This window comes from Mus musculus, chromosome 18 (assembly GCF_000001635.26).
Source record: "Mus musculus strain C57BL/6J chromosome 18, GRCm38.p6 C57BL/6J".
Classification (NCBI taxonomy): Eukaryota; Metazoa; Chordata; class Mammalia; order Rodentia; family Muridae; genus Mus; species Mus musculus.
Window position 1 is genome coordinate 63,532,665 of NC_000084.6, and position 13,726 is coordinate 63,546,390.

Consider the following 13,726-nt stretch of genomic DNA (forward strand, 5'->3'; position numbering starts at 1 on the left):
ATTCACAGCATCCCACGGGTCATGAGACATCCAAGAGGCTGGCACCTCTCTGAAAGGTCTCTCTTATCTTCAAAGAAGAAGTCGGTTGTACAAATCTAGAAATGTCTCCAGGTGAGGTGATAAGGCACTGTTTTGTGCCCTATGGCCAACCTAAAGCACCCTGGGTTTGCAGGGTTCTGTTTTGGTGGCAGGGATGTGGCAAGGGGGTCCTTGTTTGTTTTTCTGGTTTTGTTGTTACCAAAACCCCAGGCAGTACATGCATTTTGTCTGTGAGTCATGGGAAGTGAAAACACATCCCTTGAGATCACACCACGGGATATGATCATTTCGTAGCTTGGTAGGTACTTTAGGGGAAAAAATATTGATTATGCGAAACTTGAAGTTTAAAAAATATATATTTATATCCCCCTGGCAATGGGCAAAGGGACACCCTGTGGGTGGTGTTGCTCTTCTATCAGTCAGGGGCAAAGCACATGGCAGTCCTCAGTTCACCCTAGCTTGATGCCTGGCTTGGTGGCCATAGCTGTACTATACCTAGTACACAAAAAAGTCAAATCAAATCCAGGCAACACCAGAGGAGGAAGACCTGAGACAGAGACCTGCATTCCACCATGCCACGTGGTGCTGGCAGGGAAAGGCACACAGACCTGCCCTCTACCTCATGATATGGATGGACCACAGACACATGGAGCCTACCTACTACCAGAAAACACAATGAGGGAGGAAGAAGACCAAGACCTGTGGACCACAGACCTTCCCTCCAGTGCCCAGCACAGGTAGGCTGTAGACACCTGCTCAGCACCATGTCCCCCAACACAGACAGAGAATGTCATCCAGGACCCACCAGCCTTGTGGACAGCCTACAGTGGGAGCCACCACAATGTGCCAGTATGAAGTGGTCGAAGGGGAAAGAAAGAAAACTGGAGCAGTTTGGGCATTATGGAGACTGGAGGGCAGAGAGGAGTAGCCTGTTGTGACAGGCTAGCCTCATCACCTGGAATGTAGTGAGGTCCTAGTCTAAGCTGCCACGCCTGAATCCACAGCTACTCAGTGGCAGGGGTTGGTACCTGATGAGGGCAGCCACCAGGGACCAAATGGATGTCCAGGGGCTATACAGAATTGGCCCCACCCCTCACCGGTTATGATTCTCTGGAGAGCTGTCCTTACCTCGCACCTGTGACAGCCCTTGGCAAAGCTGACCCTGAGCCTTGCCCAGATAGCAGTGAGCTGACCCCAAGGATGAGAGTGTCGGAGAGCTGACTCCGCCATCCCTCAGTCATGTGGTGGCACAAGAGCAGAGGGGCTGCTCCCCTTCTTCACTCCAACAGCCAGAAAAGCTGCCCGCAAGATCACAAGCATGGGAGAGCCAGCCCTGTCCCTCACCAGCTGTAACACTTTCAGGAGAGTGAGACCTGAACCTTGCCTGGACAGCACAGCACAGCTGGCCCTGGTAGTGGGGACACGGGTGAGCCAGCCCTGAGGGTGTGAGCTGAGGAGAGATGACCCACCACTCATCTGCTATGTGGTAGCCAGAGGAGGGTTGGAGGTGGGGTTGCCCTCTGCACCTTCATCCCTCACCAACAGAGTCAGTAAGGAGAGCTTGCCCTGTGGTCATAAGCACAAGTGAGATGTCCCTGTCAATAACCAGATGAGTAGTGTATGGATACCACATTTTCACTATCCATTTCTTAGTCTACGGGCATGTAGGTTGTTCCTATTTCCTAGCTATTGTGAATATAGAAGGATGAATATGACTGGGCAAAAACCTGTGTTGTCAAATGTTAAATCTTCCATATACACACTAAACAGAGGTATACCTTGGTCATACAGTCAATTTATTTGTAGCTTTTTGGGAATTCTCCACGCTGATTTCCAGAGTGGCTGTACCAGTTTGCAATCCCACAAGAGGGAATGGGGGTTTCCTTTTTCCCACCTCCCATCCAGCATTTGTCAAGTTTTGCCATTCTCAGGAAAACGTAATATTTTTTTTTCCATTTTTTATTAGGTATTTAACTCAATTACATTTCCAATGCTATACCAAAAGTCCCCCATATCCACCCACCCCCACTCCCCTGCCCACCCACTCCCCCTTTTTGGCCCTGGTATTCCCCTGTACTGGGGCATATAAAGTTTGCAAGTCCAATGGGCCTCTCTTTCCAGTGATGGCCGACTAGGCCATCTTTTGATATATATGCAGCTAGAGTCAAGAGCTCCGGGGTACTGGTTAGCTCATAATGTTGTTCCACCTATAGGGTTGCAGATCCCTTTAGCTCCTTGGCTACTTTCTCTAGCTCCTCCATTGGGAGCCCTATGATCCATCCATTAGCTGACTGTGAGCATCCACTTCTGTGTTTGCTGGGCCCCGGCATAGTCTCACAAGAGACAGCTACATCTGCGTCCTTTCAATAAAATCTTGCTAGTGTATGCAATGGTGTCAGCGTTTGGATGCTGATTATGGGGTGGATCCCTGGCTATGGCAGTCTCTACATGGTCCATCCTTTCATCTCAGCTCCAAACTCCGTCTCTGTAACTCCTTCCATGGGTGTTTTGTTCCCAAATCTAAGGACGGGCATAGTGTCCACACTTCAGTCTTCATTCTCCTTGAGTTTCATGTGTTTAGCAAATTATATCTTATATCTTGGGTATCCTAGGTTTGGGGCTAATATCCACTTATCAGTGAATACATATTGTGTGAGTTTCTTTGTGAATGTGTTACCTCACTCAGGATGATGCCCTCCAGGTCCATCCATTTGGCTAGGAATTTCATAAATTCATTCTTTTTAATAGCTGAGTAGTACTCCATTGTGTAGATGTACCACATTTTCTGTATCCATTCCTCTGTTGAGGGGCATCTAGGTTCTTTCCAGCTTCTGGCTATTATAAATAAGGCTGCTATGAACATAGTGGAGCATGTGTCCTTCTTACCTGTTGGGGCATCTTCTGGATATATGCCCAGGAGAGGTATTGCTGGATCCTCCAGTAGTACTATGTCCAATTTTCTGAGGAACCGCCAGACTGATTTCCAGAGTGGTTGTACAAGCCTGCACTCCCACCAACAATGGAGGAGTGTTCCTCTTTCTCCACATCCTCGCCAGCATCTGCTGTCACCTGAATTTTTGATCTTAGCCATTCTGACTGGTGTGAGGTGGAATCTCAGGGTTGTTTTGATTTGCATTTCCCTGATGATTAAGGATGTTGAACATTTTTTCAAGTGCTTCTCTGCCATTCGGTATTCCTCAGGTGAGAATTCTTTGTTCAGTTCTGAGCCCCATTTTTTAATGGGGTTATTTGATTTTCTGAAGTCCACCTTCTTGAGTTCTTTATATATGTTGGATATTAGTCCCCTATCTGATTTAGGATAGGTAAAGATCCTTTCCCAATCTGTTGGTGGTCTTTTTGTCTTATTGACGGTGTCTTTTGCCTTGCAGAAACTTTGGAGTTTCATTAGGTCCCATTTGTCAATTCTCGATCTTACAGCACAAGCCATTGCTGTTCTGTTCAGGAATTTTTCCCCTGTGCCCATATCTTCAAGGCTTTTCCCCACTTTCTCCTCTATAAGTTTCAGTGTCTCTGGTTTTATGTGAAGTTCCTTGATCCACTTAGATTTGACCTTAGTACAAGGAGATAAGTATGGATCGATTCGCATTCTTCTACACGATAACAACCAGTTGTGCCAGCACCAATTGTTGAAAATGCTGTCTTTCTTCCACTGGATGGTTTTAGCTCCCTTGTCGAAGATCAAGTGACCATAGGTGTGTGGGTTCATTTCTGGATCTTCAATTCTATTCCATTGGTCTACTTGTCTGTCTCTATACCAGTACCATGCAGTTTTTATCACAATTGCTCTGTAGTAAAGCTTTAGGTCTGGCATGGTGATTCCGCCAGAAGTTCTTTTATCCTTGAGAAGACTTTTTGCTATCCTAGGTTTTTTGTTATTCCAGACAAATTTGCAAATTGCCATTTCTAATTCGTTGAAGAACTGAGTTGGAATTTTGATGGGGGTTGCATTGAATGTGTAGATTGCTTTTGGCAAGATAGCCATTTTTACAATGTTGATCCTGCCAATCCATGAGCATGGGAGATCTTTCCATCTTCTGAGATCTTCTTTAATTTCTTTCTTCAGAGATTTGAAGTTTTTATCATACAGATCTTTCACCTCCTTAGTTAGAGTCACGCCAAGATATTTTATATTATTTGTGACTATTGAGAAGGATGTTGTTTCCCTAATTTCTTTCTCAGCCTGTTTATTCTTTGTATAGAGAAAGGCCATTGACTTGTTTGAGTTTATTTTATATCCAGCTACTTCACCGAAGCTGTTTATCAGGTTTAGGAGTTCTCTGGTAGAATTTTTAGGGTCACTTATATATACTATCATATCATCTGCAAAAAGTGATATTTTGACTTCCTCTTTTCCAATTTGTATCCCCTTGATCTCCTTTTGTTGTCGAATTGCTCTGGCTAATACTTCAAGTACTATGTTGAAAAGGTAGGGAGAAAGTGGGCAGCCTTGTCTAGTCCCTGATTTTAGTGGGATTGCTTCCAGCTTCTCTCCATTTACTTTGATGTTGGCTACTGGTTTGCTGTAGATTGCTTTTATCATGTTTAGGTATGGGCCTTGAATTCCTGATCTTTCCAAAACTTTTATTATGAATGGGTGTTGGATCTTGTCAAATGCTTTTTCTGCATCTAACGAGATGATCATGTGGTTTTTGTCTTTGAGTTTGTTTATATAATGGATTACATTGATGGATTTTCGTATATTAAACCATCCCTGCATCCCTGGAATAAAACCTACTTGGTCAGGATGGATGATTGCTTTAATGTGTTCTTGGATTCGGTTAGCGAGAATTTTATTGAGGATTTTTGCATCGATATTCATAAGAGAAATTGGTCTGAAGTTCTCTATCTTTGTTGGATCTTTCTGTGGTTTAGGTATCAGAGTAATAGTGGCTTCATAAAATGAGTTGGGTAGAGTACCTTCTACTTCTATTTTGTGAAATAGTTTGTGCAGAATTGGAATTAGATCTTCTTTGAAGGTCTGATAGAACTCTGCACTAAACCCATCTGGTCCTGGGCTTTTTTTGGTTGGGAGACTATTAATAACTGCTTCTATTTCTTTAGGTGATATGGGACTGTTTAGATGGTCAACTTGATCCTGATTCAACTTTGGTACCTGGTATCTGTCCAGAAATTTGTCCATTTCGTCCAGGTTTTCCAGTTTTGTTGAGTATAGCCTTTTGTAGAAGGATCTGATGGTGTTTTGGATTTCTTCAGGATCTGTTGTTATGTCTCCCTTTTCATTTCTGATTTTGTTAATTAGGATTTTGTCCCTGTGCCCTTTAGTGAGTCTAGCTAAGGGTTTATCTATCTTGTTGATTTTCTCAAAGAACCAACTCCTCGTTTGGTTAATTCTTTGAATAGTTCTTCTTGTTTCCACTTGGTTGATTTCACCCCTGAGTTTGATTATTTCCTGCCGTCTACTCCTCTTGGGTGAATTTGCTTCCTTTTTTTCTAGGGCTTTTAGATGTGTTGTCAAGCTGCTAGTATGTGCTGTCTCCCGTTTCTTCTTGGAGGCACTCAGCGCTATGAGTTTCCCTCTTAGAAATGCTTTCATTGTGTCCCATAGGTTTGGGTACGTTGTGGCTTCATTTTCATTAAACTCTAAAAAGTCTTTAATTTCTTTCTTTATTCCTTCCTTGACCAAGGTATCATTGAGAAGAGTGTTATTCAGTTTCCACGTGAATGTTGGCTTTCCATTATTTATGTTGTTATTGAAGATCAGTCTTAGGCCATGGTGGTCTGATAGGATACATGGGACAATTTCAATATTTTTGTATCTATTGAGGCCTGTTTTGTGACCAATTATATGGTCAATTTTGGAGAAGGTCCCGTGAGGTGCTGAGAAGAAGGTATATCCTTTTGTTTTAGGATAAAATGTTCTGTAGATATCTGTCAGGTCCATTTGTTTCATAACTTCTGTTAGTTTCACTGTGTCCCTGTTTAGTTTCTGTTTCCACGATCTGTCCTTTGAAGAAAGTGGTGTGTTGAAGTCTCCCACTATTATTGTGTGAGGTGCAATGTATGCTTTGAGCTTTACTAAAGTGTCTCTAATGAATGTGGCTGCCCTTGCATTTGGTGCGTAGATATTCAGAATTGAGAGTTCCTCTTGGAGGATTTTACCTTTGATGAGTATGAAGTGTCCCTCCTTGTCTTTTTTGATAACTTTGGGTTGGAAGTCGATTTTATCCGATATTAAAATGGCTACTCCAGCTTGTTTCTTCAGTCCATTTGCTTGGAAAATTGTTTTCCAGCCTTTCACTCTGAGGTAGTGTCTGTCTTTTTCCCTGAGATGGGTTTCCTGTAAGCAGCAGAATGTTGGGTCCTGTTTGTGTAGCCAGTCTGTTAGTCTATGTCTTTTTATTGGGGAATTGAGTCCATTGATATTAAGAGATATTAAGGAAAAGTAATTGTTGCTCCCTTTTATTTTTGTTGTTAGAGTTGGCATTCTGTTCTTGTGGCTGTCTTCTTTTTGGTTTGTTGAATGATTACTTTCTTGGTTGTTCTAGGGCATGATTTCCATCCTTGTATTGCTTCTTTTCTGTTATTATCCTTTGAAGGGCTGGATTCGTGGAAAGATATTGTGTGAACTTGGTTTTGTCGTGGAATACTTTGGTTTCTCCATCTATGGTAATTGAGAGTTTGGCCGGGTATAGTAGCCTGGGCTGGCATTTGTGTTCTCTTAGTGTCTGTATAACATCTGTCCAGGCTCTTCTGGCTTTCATAGTCTCTGGTGAAAAGTCTGGTGTAATTCTGATAGGCCTTCCTTTATATGTTACTTGACCTTTCTCCCTTACTGCTTTTAATATTCTATCTTTATTTAGTGCATTTGTTGTTCTGATTATTATGTGTCGGGAGGAATTTCTTTTCTGGTCCAGTCTATTTGGAGTTCTGTATGCTTCTTGTATGATCATGGGCATCTCTTTTTTTATGTTTGGGAAGTTTTCTTCTATTATTTTGTTGAAGATATTAGCTGGCCCTTTAAGTTGAAAATCTTCATTCTCATCAATTCCTATTATCCGTAGGTTTGGTCTTCTCATTGTGTCCTGGATTACCTGGATGTTTTGAGTTAGGATCCTTTTGCATTTTGTATTTTCTTTGACTGTTGTGTCGATGTTCTCTATGGAATCTTCTGCACCTGAGATTCTCTCTTCCATTTCTTGTATTCTGTTGCTGATGCTCGCATCTATGGTTCCAGATCTCTTTCCTAGGGTTTCTATCTCCAGCGTTGCCTCGCTTTGGGTTTTCTTTATTGTGTCTACTTCCCCTTTTAGTTCTAGTATGGTTTTGTTCATTTCCATCACCTGTTTGGCTGTGTTTTCCTGCTTTTCTTTAAGAGCCTGTAACTCTTTAGCAGTGCTCTCCTGTAAATCTTTAAGTGACTTATGAAAGTCCTTCTTGATGTCCTCTATCATCATCATGAGAAATGTTTTTAAATCTGGGTCTAGATTTTCGGTTGTGTTGGGGTGCCCAGGACTAGGTGGGGTGGGAGTGCTGCGTTCTGATGATGGTGAGTGGTCTTGATTTCTGTTAGTAGGATTCTTACGTTTGCCTTTCGCCATCTGGTAATCTCTGAAGCTAGCTGTTTTAGTTGTCACTGTTAAGAGCTTGTTCTTCAGGTGACTCTGTTAGCCTCTATGAGCAGACCTGGAGGGTAGCACTCTCCTTAGTTTCAGTGGGCAGAGTATTCTCTGCAGGCAAGCTCTCTTCTTGCAAGGCAGGTACCCAGATATCTGGTGTTCGAACCAGACTCCTGGCAGAAGTTGTGTTCCACTCACTAGAGGTCTTAGGATCACGTGTGGAATCCTGTGTGGGCCCTTGCGGGTGTCAGGCGACTCAGCTGGCAAGGTAGCCGGGGCTCGAGTGGAGTGGAAGGGGTTTGTGCCCCAGATCAAGCCCGGGTAGCCTGCTTCCCTATGTACCGCAGTCTCAAGTTCCGCGCGATTGGATTGGGGCAGGCACTGTGATCCACTCACCAGAGGTCTTAGGGTCCCGTGGGGAGTCCCGTGTGGACCCTTGCGGGTGTTGGGCAAGACTCTGCTGTCAAGGTAGCCCGGGGCTCGAGTCTCGAGTCGAGCGGAAGGGACTTGTGCCCCAGATCAGGCCCGGGTAGCCTGCTTCCCTATGTACCGCAGTCTCGAGTTCCGCGCGATTGGATTGGGGCAGGCACTGTGATCCACTCACCAGAGGTCTTAGGGTCCCGTGGGGAGTCCTGTGTGGACCCTTGCGGGTGTTGGGCAAGACTCTGCTGGCAAGGTAGCCCGGGGCTCGAGTCACGAGTCGAGCGGAAGGGACTTGTGCCCCAGATCAGGCCCGGGTAGCCTGCTTCCCTATGTACCGCAGTCTCAAGTTCCGCGCGATTGGATTGGGGCAGGCACTGTGATCCACTCACCAGAGGTCTTAGGGTCCCGTGGGGAGTCCCGTGTGGACCCTTGCGGGTGTTGGGCAAGACTCTGCTGTCAAGGTAGCCCGGGGCTCGAGTCTCGAGTCGAGCGGAAGGGACTTGTGCCCCAGATCAGGCCCGGGTAGCCTGCTTCCCTATGTACCGCAGTCTCGAGTTCCGCGCGATTGGATTGGGGCAGGCACTGTGATCCACTCACCAGAGGTCTTAGGGTCCCGTGGGGAGTCCTGTGTGGACCCTTGCGGGTGTTGGGCAAGACTCTGCTGGCAAGGTAGCCCGGGGCTCGAGTCACGAGTCGAGCGGAAGGGACTTGTGCCCCAGATCAGGCCCGGGTAGCCTGCTTCCCTATGTACCGCAGTCTCAAGTTCCGCGCGATTGGATTGGGGCAGGCACTGTGATCCACTCACCAGAGGTCTTAGGGTCCCGTGGGGAGTCCCGTGTGGACCCTTGCGGGTGTTGGGCAAGACTCTGCTGGCAAGGTAGCCCGGGGCTCGAGTCACGTAATATTATTTTGATTACCGTTTTTTTAATTGCTAGGGACTAAAATATTTTTTGAGATATTTCATAGCCATTTTTTTCTTATTTGGAGAACTCTCTGTTGATAGGTCCCAAGCCACCTTTTATTGAATTGGTGTTATCATCATCATTGTCATCATTATATCATCATCATTTGTTTTGAGGTCTCTGCAATCTGGATATCAATCCTTTGTCAGCTGAGTAACTGGCAAAGATCTTCCATTCAGTGGTGGACTTTCTCTCTTCTGGTTGATTGTTAATTTGATGGAGTCCTGCTTGTCATTTTTAGCCTTAATTCTTGGGCGAATGGAATCCTATTCAGAAAGTCCTTTCCCACACCTATATCATGTAGGTTCTGCCTATGTTTTTTTTCTAGCAGTTTCAGTGTTTCAACTTTCAAACTTGGGTCTTTGCTCTATTTGGAGTTAGCTATGTGCAAAGTCATAGATTCTGGTTGAATTTGAGCCTTCTGTAGGGGGCCATCCAGCTTTCCCCTCACCATTTGTTGAAGATGACTTCTTTCCTCCCGCTTAACGTACTGTCAAATATTAAATGACTGAAGTTGCATGCATTCATGTTCAGATCTTTGACCTTGTTCTATTGGTCTATGTGTCTTTGCCCCGGTACCATATTGTTTTTATTGCTATGGCTCTGTATTATGTGGTATATCTTAAGACCTGGAATAGTAACCCCTCCCACCTTCTTCTTTTTGCTCAGGATTATTTTGACTTTCCTGGCTCTTTGTGGTTCCATACAAATTTTAGGATTTAGAATCAGTTGGAGATTTTAGTTGGAAGTGCATTGAACATGTAAACAGCTTTTGGTAAAATGGTCATTTTCATGGTATTAACTCTACCAATGCATGTGCACAGCATGTCTTTCTGTTTTCTAGTACCTTTATCTCCTTCCTCGGTGGTTCAAAGTTGTTGTGGTAAATGTCCTTCACTCCCATGGCTAGGTTTTTTCCTAGGTATTTTGTTTTCTTTGAGGCTATTGTGAACAGGACTATATCCATGATCTCCTTCTCTGTGTGTTTGTTGGTGGTGTATAGAAAAGCAATGGTTTTGTGTGCAAGTCGGTTTTGTAGAAAGCCACATCACTGAATCTGCATATAACTTCTGGAAACTTCCTGCCAAATTTCTGGGATCTCTGGTGTATAAGACCCCATCATCTGCAAATAGAGAAAGTTTGACTTCTTCGTTCCCAGTTTGTACCACTTCAGTTTCCTTCCCTTGCCTTCTTGCTCCAGGCACTGCTTTCTGGAGGATGTTGAAAGGGAGTGGAGTAGTGACAGCCCTGTCTCCTTCCTCACGTCTGGAACTCTTTCAACATCTCCCCATTTAGGATGATGCTAGCTGTGGACTTTAATGCATAGCTTTTATTATGTTGAATTATGTTTTCTTTACACCTGCATTCTGTAGGACTTTTATTATGAAAGAATGTTGGATTTTTGTCATAAGCTTTTTTGGCATCTAATGAGATGATGAAGTGATTTTATCCTGAAACACATTTACGTGGTTTGTTACACTTATGGCTTGCTTATGTTGAACTATCCTGTTATCTGAGAAATAAAGTCAACTTGATTGTGGTGGATAATCTTCATGTATGTCTCTATTTTATTTTCAAGCATTTTATTAAGTATATCTAAATCTATGTTCATCAAGAATAATGGCCCGTAGTTTCTTTTTTATTTTATTTTGGTAATGTTATTGTGTATTTAACTGATTTAGTATTGCAGTAATACTGACTTCACAGAAGAAATTTGGGAGTGGTCCTTCTGTTTCTTTCTCTTTTTTTCCTCATTAAACTTGTTTTAATGGTCTCAGAATTCTGTGACAGATTTTTGGTCAAGTTGTTTCCATTAAAAAGTACTGATTTTGAAAACTAATAACTTAAAACTGACACACACACACACACACACACACACACACACACACACACACACACAAAATAATCCACAAAACATTCTTTCCTTCTGAAGGTTTTACGATGCATTGTTATCATTAACCAGTCTTTTACTATTAAACTTAAATGGCCAATTGAGACAAACAGTTCTGAGACCGTTCTTCCACCACTGATTAAGACTGGGGTGGCAGGTGTTAGGGGTAATATTCATTTAGCCTTCTGAGCTTTCTGGGCAGACTTGGTAACTTTGCCAGCTCCAGCAGCCTCTTGTCCACAGCTTTGATGACACCCACAGCAACTGTCTGCCTCGTGTCACAAGCAAAACGACCAAGTGGAGGATGGTCAGAGAAGCTCTCAACACACATGGGCTTGCCAGGGACCATATCAACAATGGCAGCATCACCAGACTTCAGGAATTTGGGGCCATCTTCCAGCTTCTTACCAGAACGACGATCGATCTTTTCTTTAAGCTCAGCAAACTTGCATGCTATGTGGGCTGTGTGACAATCCAGAACAGGAGCATAGCCAGCACTGATTTGGCCTGGATGGTTCAGGATAATCACCTGAGCAGTGAAGCCAGCTGCTTCCATTGGTGGGTCGTTTTTGCTGTCACCAGCAACATTGCCTCGTCTAACATCTTTGACCGACACATTCTTTACATTGAAGCCCACATTGTCCCCAGGAAGAGCTTCACTCAAAGCTTCATGGTGCATTTCAACAGACTTGACTTCAGTTGTTACATTGACTGGAGCAAAGGTAACCACCATGCCAGGTTTGAGAACACCAGTCTCCACTTGGCCCACAGGGACAGTGCCAATGCCTCTAATTTTATAGACATCCTGGAGGGGCAGTCACAGAGGCTTGTCAGTTGGACGAGTTTGTGGTAGGATACAATCCAAAGCTTCCAGCAGTATGGTGCCACTGGCGCTGCCATCTTTGCAGGTGACTTTCCATCCCTTGAACCAAGGCATATTAGCACTTGGCTCCAGCATGTTGTCACTATTTCAACCAGAAAATGGCACAAATGCTACTGTGTCAGGGTTGTAGCCAATTTTCTTAATGTAGGTGCTGACTTCCTTAATGATTTCCTCGTATCTCTTCTGACTGTATGGTGGCTCGGTGGAATCCATTTTGTTGACACTAACAATCAGCTGTTTCACACCCATGGTGTAAGCCAGAAGAGCATGCTCGAGGGTCTGCCCGTTCTTGGAGGTATGAGCTTCAAATTCACCAACACCAGCAGCAACAATCAGGACAGCAAGGTCAGCCTGGGATGTGCCTGTAATCATGTTTTTGATGAAGTCTCTGTGTCCTGGGGCATCAATGATGGTCACATAGTATTCGCTGGTCTCGAGTTTCCACAGGGAGATGTCAGTAGTGATACCACACTCACGCTCAGCTTTCAGTTTGTCTAAGACCCAGGCGTACTTGAAGGAGCCATTTACCATCTCAGCAGCCTCCTTCTCAAACTTTTCAATGGTTCACTTGTCGATTCCACCGCATTTGTAGATCAGGTGGCCGGTTGTGGTAGACTTGCCGGAATCTACGTGTCCGATTACGACGATGTTGATGTGAGTCTTTTCCTTTCCCATTTTGCTTTGAATTGGTAGTGGTGGCTTTCACAACACCTGTGTTCTGACGGCAAACCCGTTGCGAAAAAGCGGTCCTTCTGTTTCTATTTCTTAAAAAGTAGTTTAAGACAAATTGGCTGTAGATCTTGCTTAAAGTCTAGTAGAATTCTTCTGTGAATCCATCTGGTCCTGAATTTTTTTTTTTAGTTATAAGCTTTTTATTAATATTTTAATCTCATTTTTAATGACCCTGTCTTAGTTGTTGACTTCATCTTGGTTTAATTTTGATAGTTTGGCCGAATCTAAAATTTCACCCATTTCTTTTGGGCTTTCCATCTTAGAGAAATATAGACTTTTAAATTTCTCCCTATGACATTGTGTTGTCTTTTGGGTTGTTTCTGATTCTGTTCATTTGGCACCTCTCTTTCTTTATTTTGGTTTCATTGGACCAAAAGTCTGTCAATCTTTTTTTATCTTCTTAAAGGACCAGCCAGCTCTTAGGTTGGTTCTTTATATTGTTTTCTTTGTTTTGATTTCATTAGTTACTGAAAAATAATTAATTTTAATTATTTTTACCATCAACTTGGCTTGGATTTAAGTTGTTCTTGCTTTTCTAAATTTGTAGTTGCATCATTAATTCTTTTGTTTGTGGTATTTCTGATTTTTTTTTTAGTGTAGGCACTTACAGCTCTAAATTTTCCTCTTGATGTGTCCCACCCAGAGTTCTGCTCTTGATGTGTCCCAGAAGTGTTTTGTGTTGTATTGCCATTTCATTTAGGTCCTGCAACAGTTTTATCTCTTTCTTTCTTCTTTGACCCATTCATCATTCATTACTGCATTATGAGTTTGTGTATTTACCAGGGACTTGGTTCTTGTCAGTTTTAAGTTTTATTTCACTGTGGTCATATAGGCTATACAGAGTTATTTAAATCTTTGCGAATTTGTCAGTATTTGTTCTGTATCCTAGAATGCGGTCTATGTTAGAGAAGCTTCCATGTGCTGTTTCAGTGGAAGAGAATGTGTACTCTTTGGTGTTTAGGTGGAACACAAATATTTCTGAGGATATCTGTTATGTCTACCTGATGATATATGATGCCAATTAATTACGATGTTTCTCTGGGGTTTGTTTTTGTTTCTGTTTTTGTGGGGTTTTTTCCCCAGATGACCTGTCTATTGAAGAAAGGATACTGAAACCATCTACTATTAATGGATTGATGTTAATCTATGTCTTTAAATCAAGGAGAGAGAGAGAGAGAGAGAGAGAGAGAGAGAGAGA

General features: G+C 43.2%; 1 non-coding gene and 1 pseudogene across 1 annotated transcript; one reads left to right on the top strand and one right to left on the bottom strand.

Moving 5' to 3' along the window:
- The first annotated feature begins 403 nt into the window (after positions 1-403).
- Positions 404-547, top strand: Gm22210. Its single transcript, XR_003952674.1, has one exon. It is a non-coding gene; the product is annotated as a small nucleolar RNA SNORA48 (small nucleolar RNA).
- Positions 10,770-12,540, bottom strand: Gm6789 (predicted gene 6789; annotated as a pseudogene).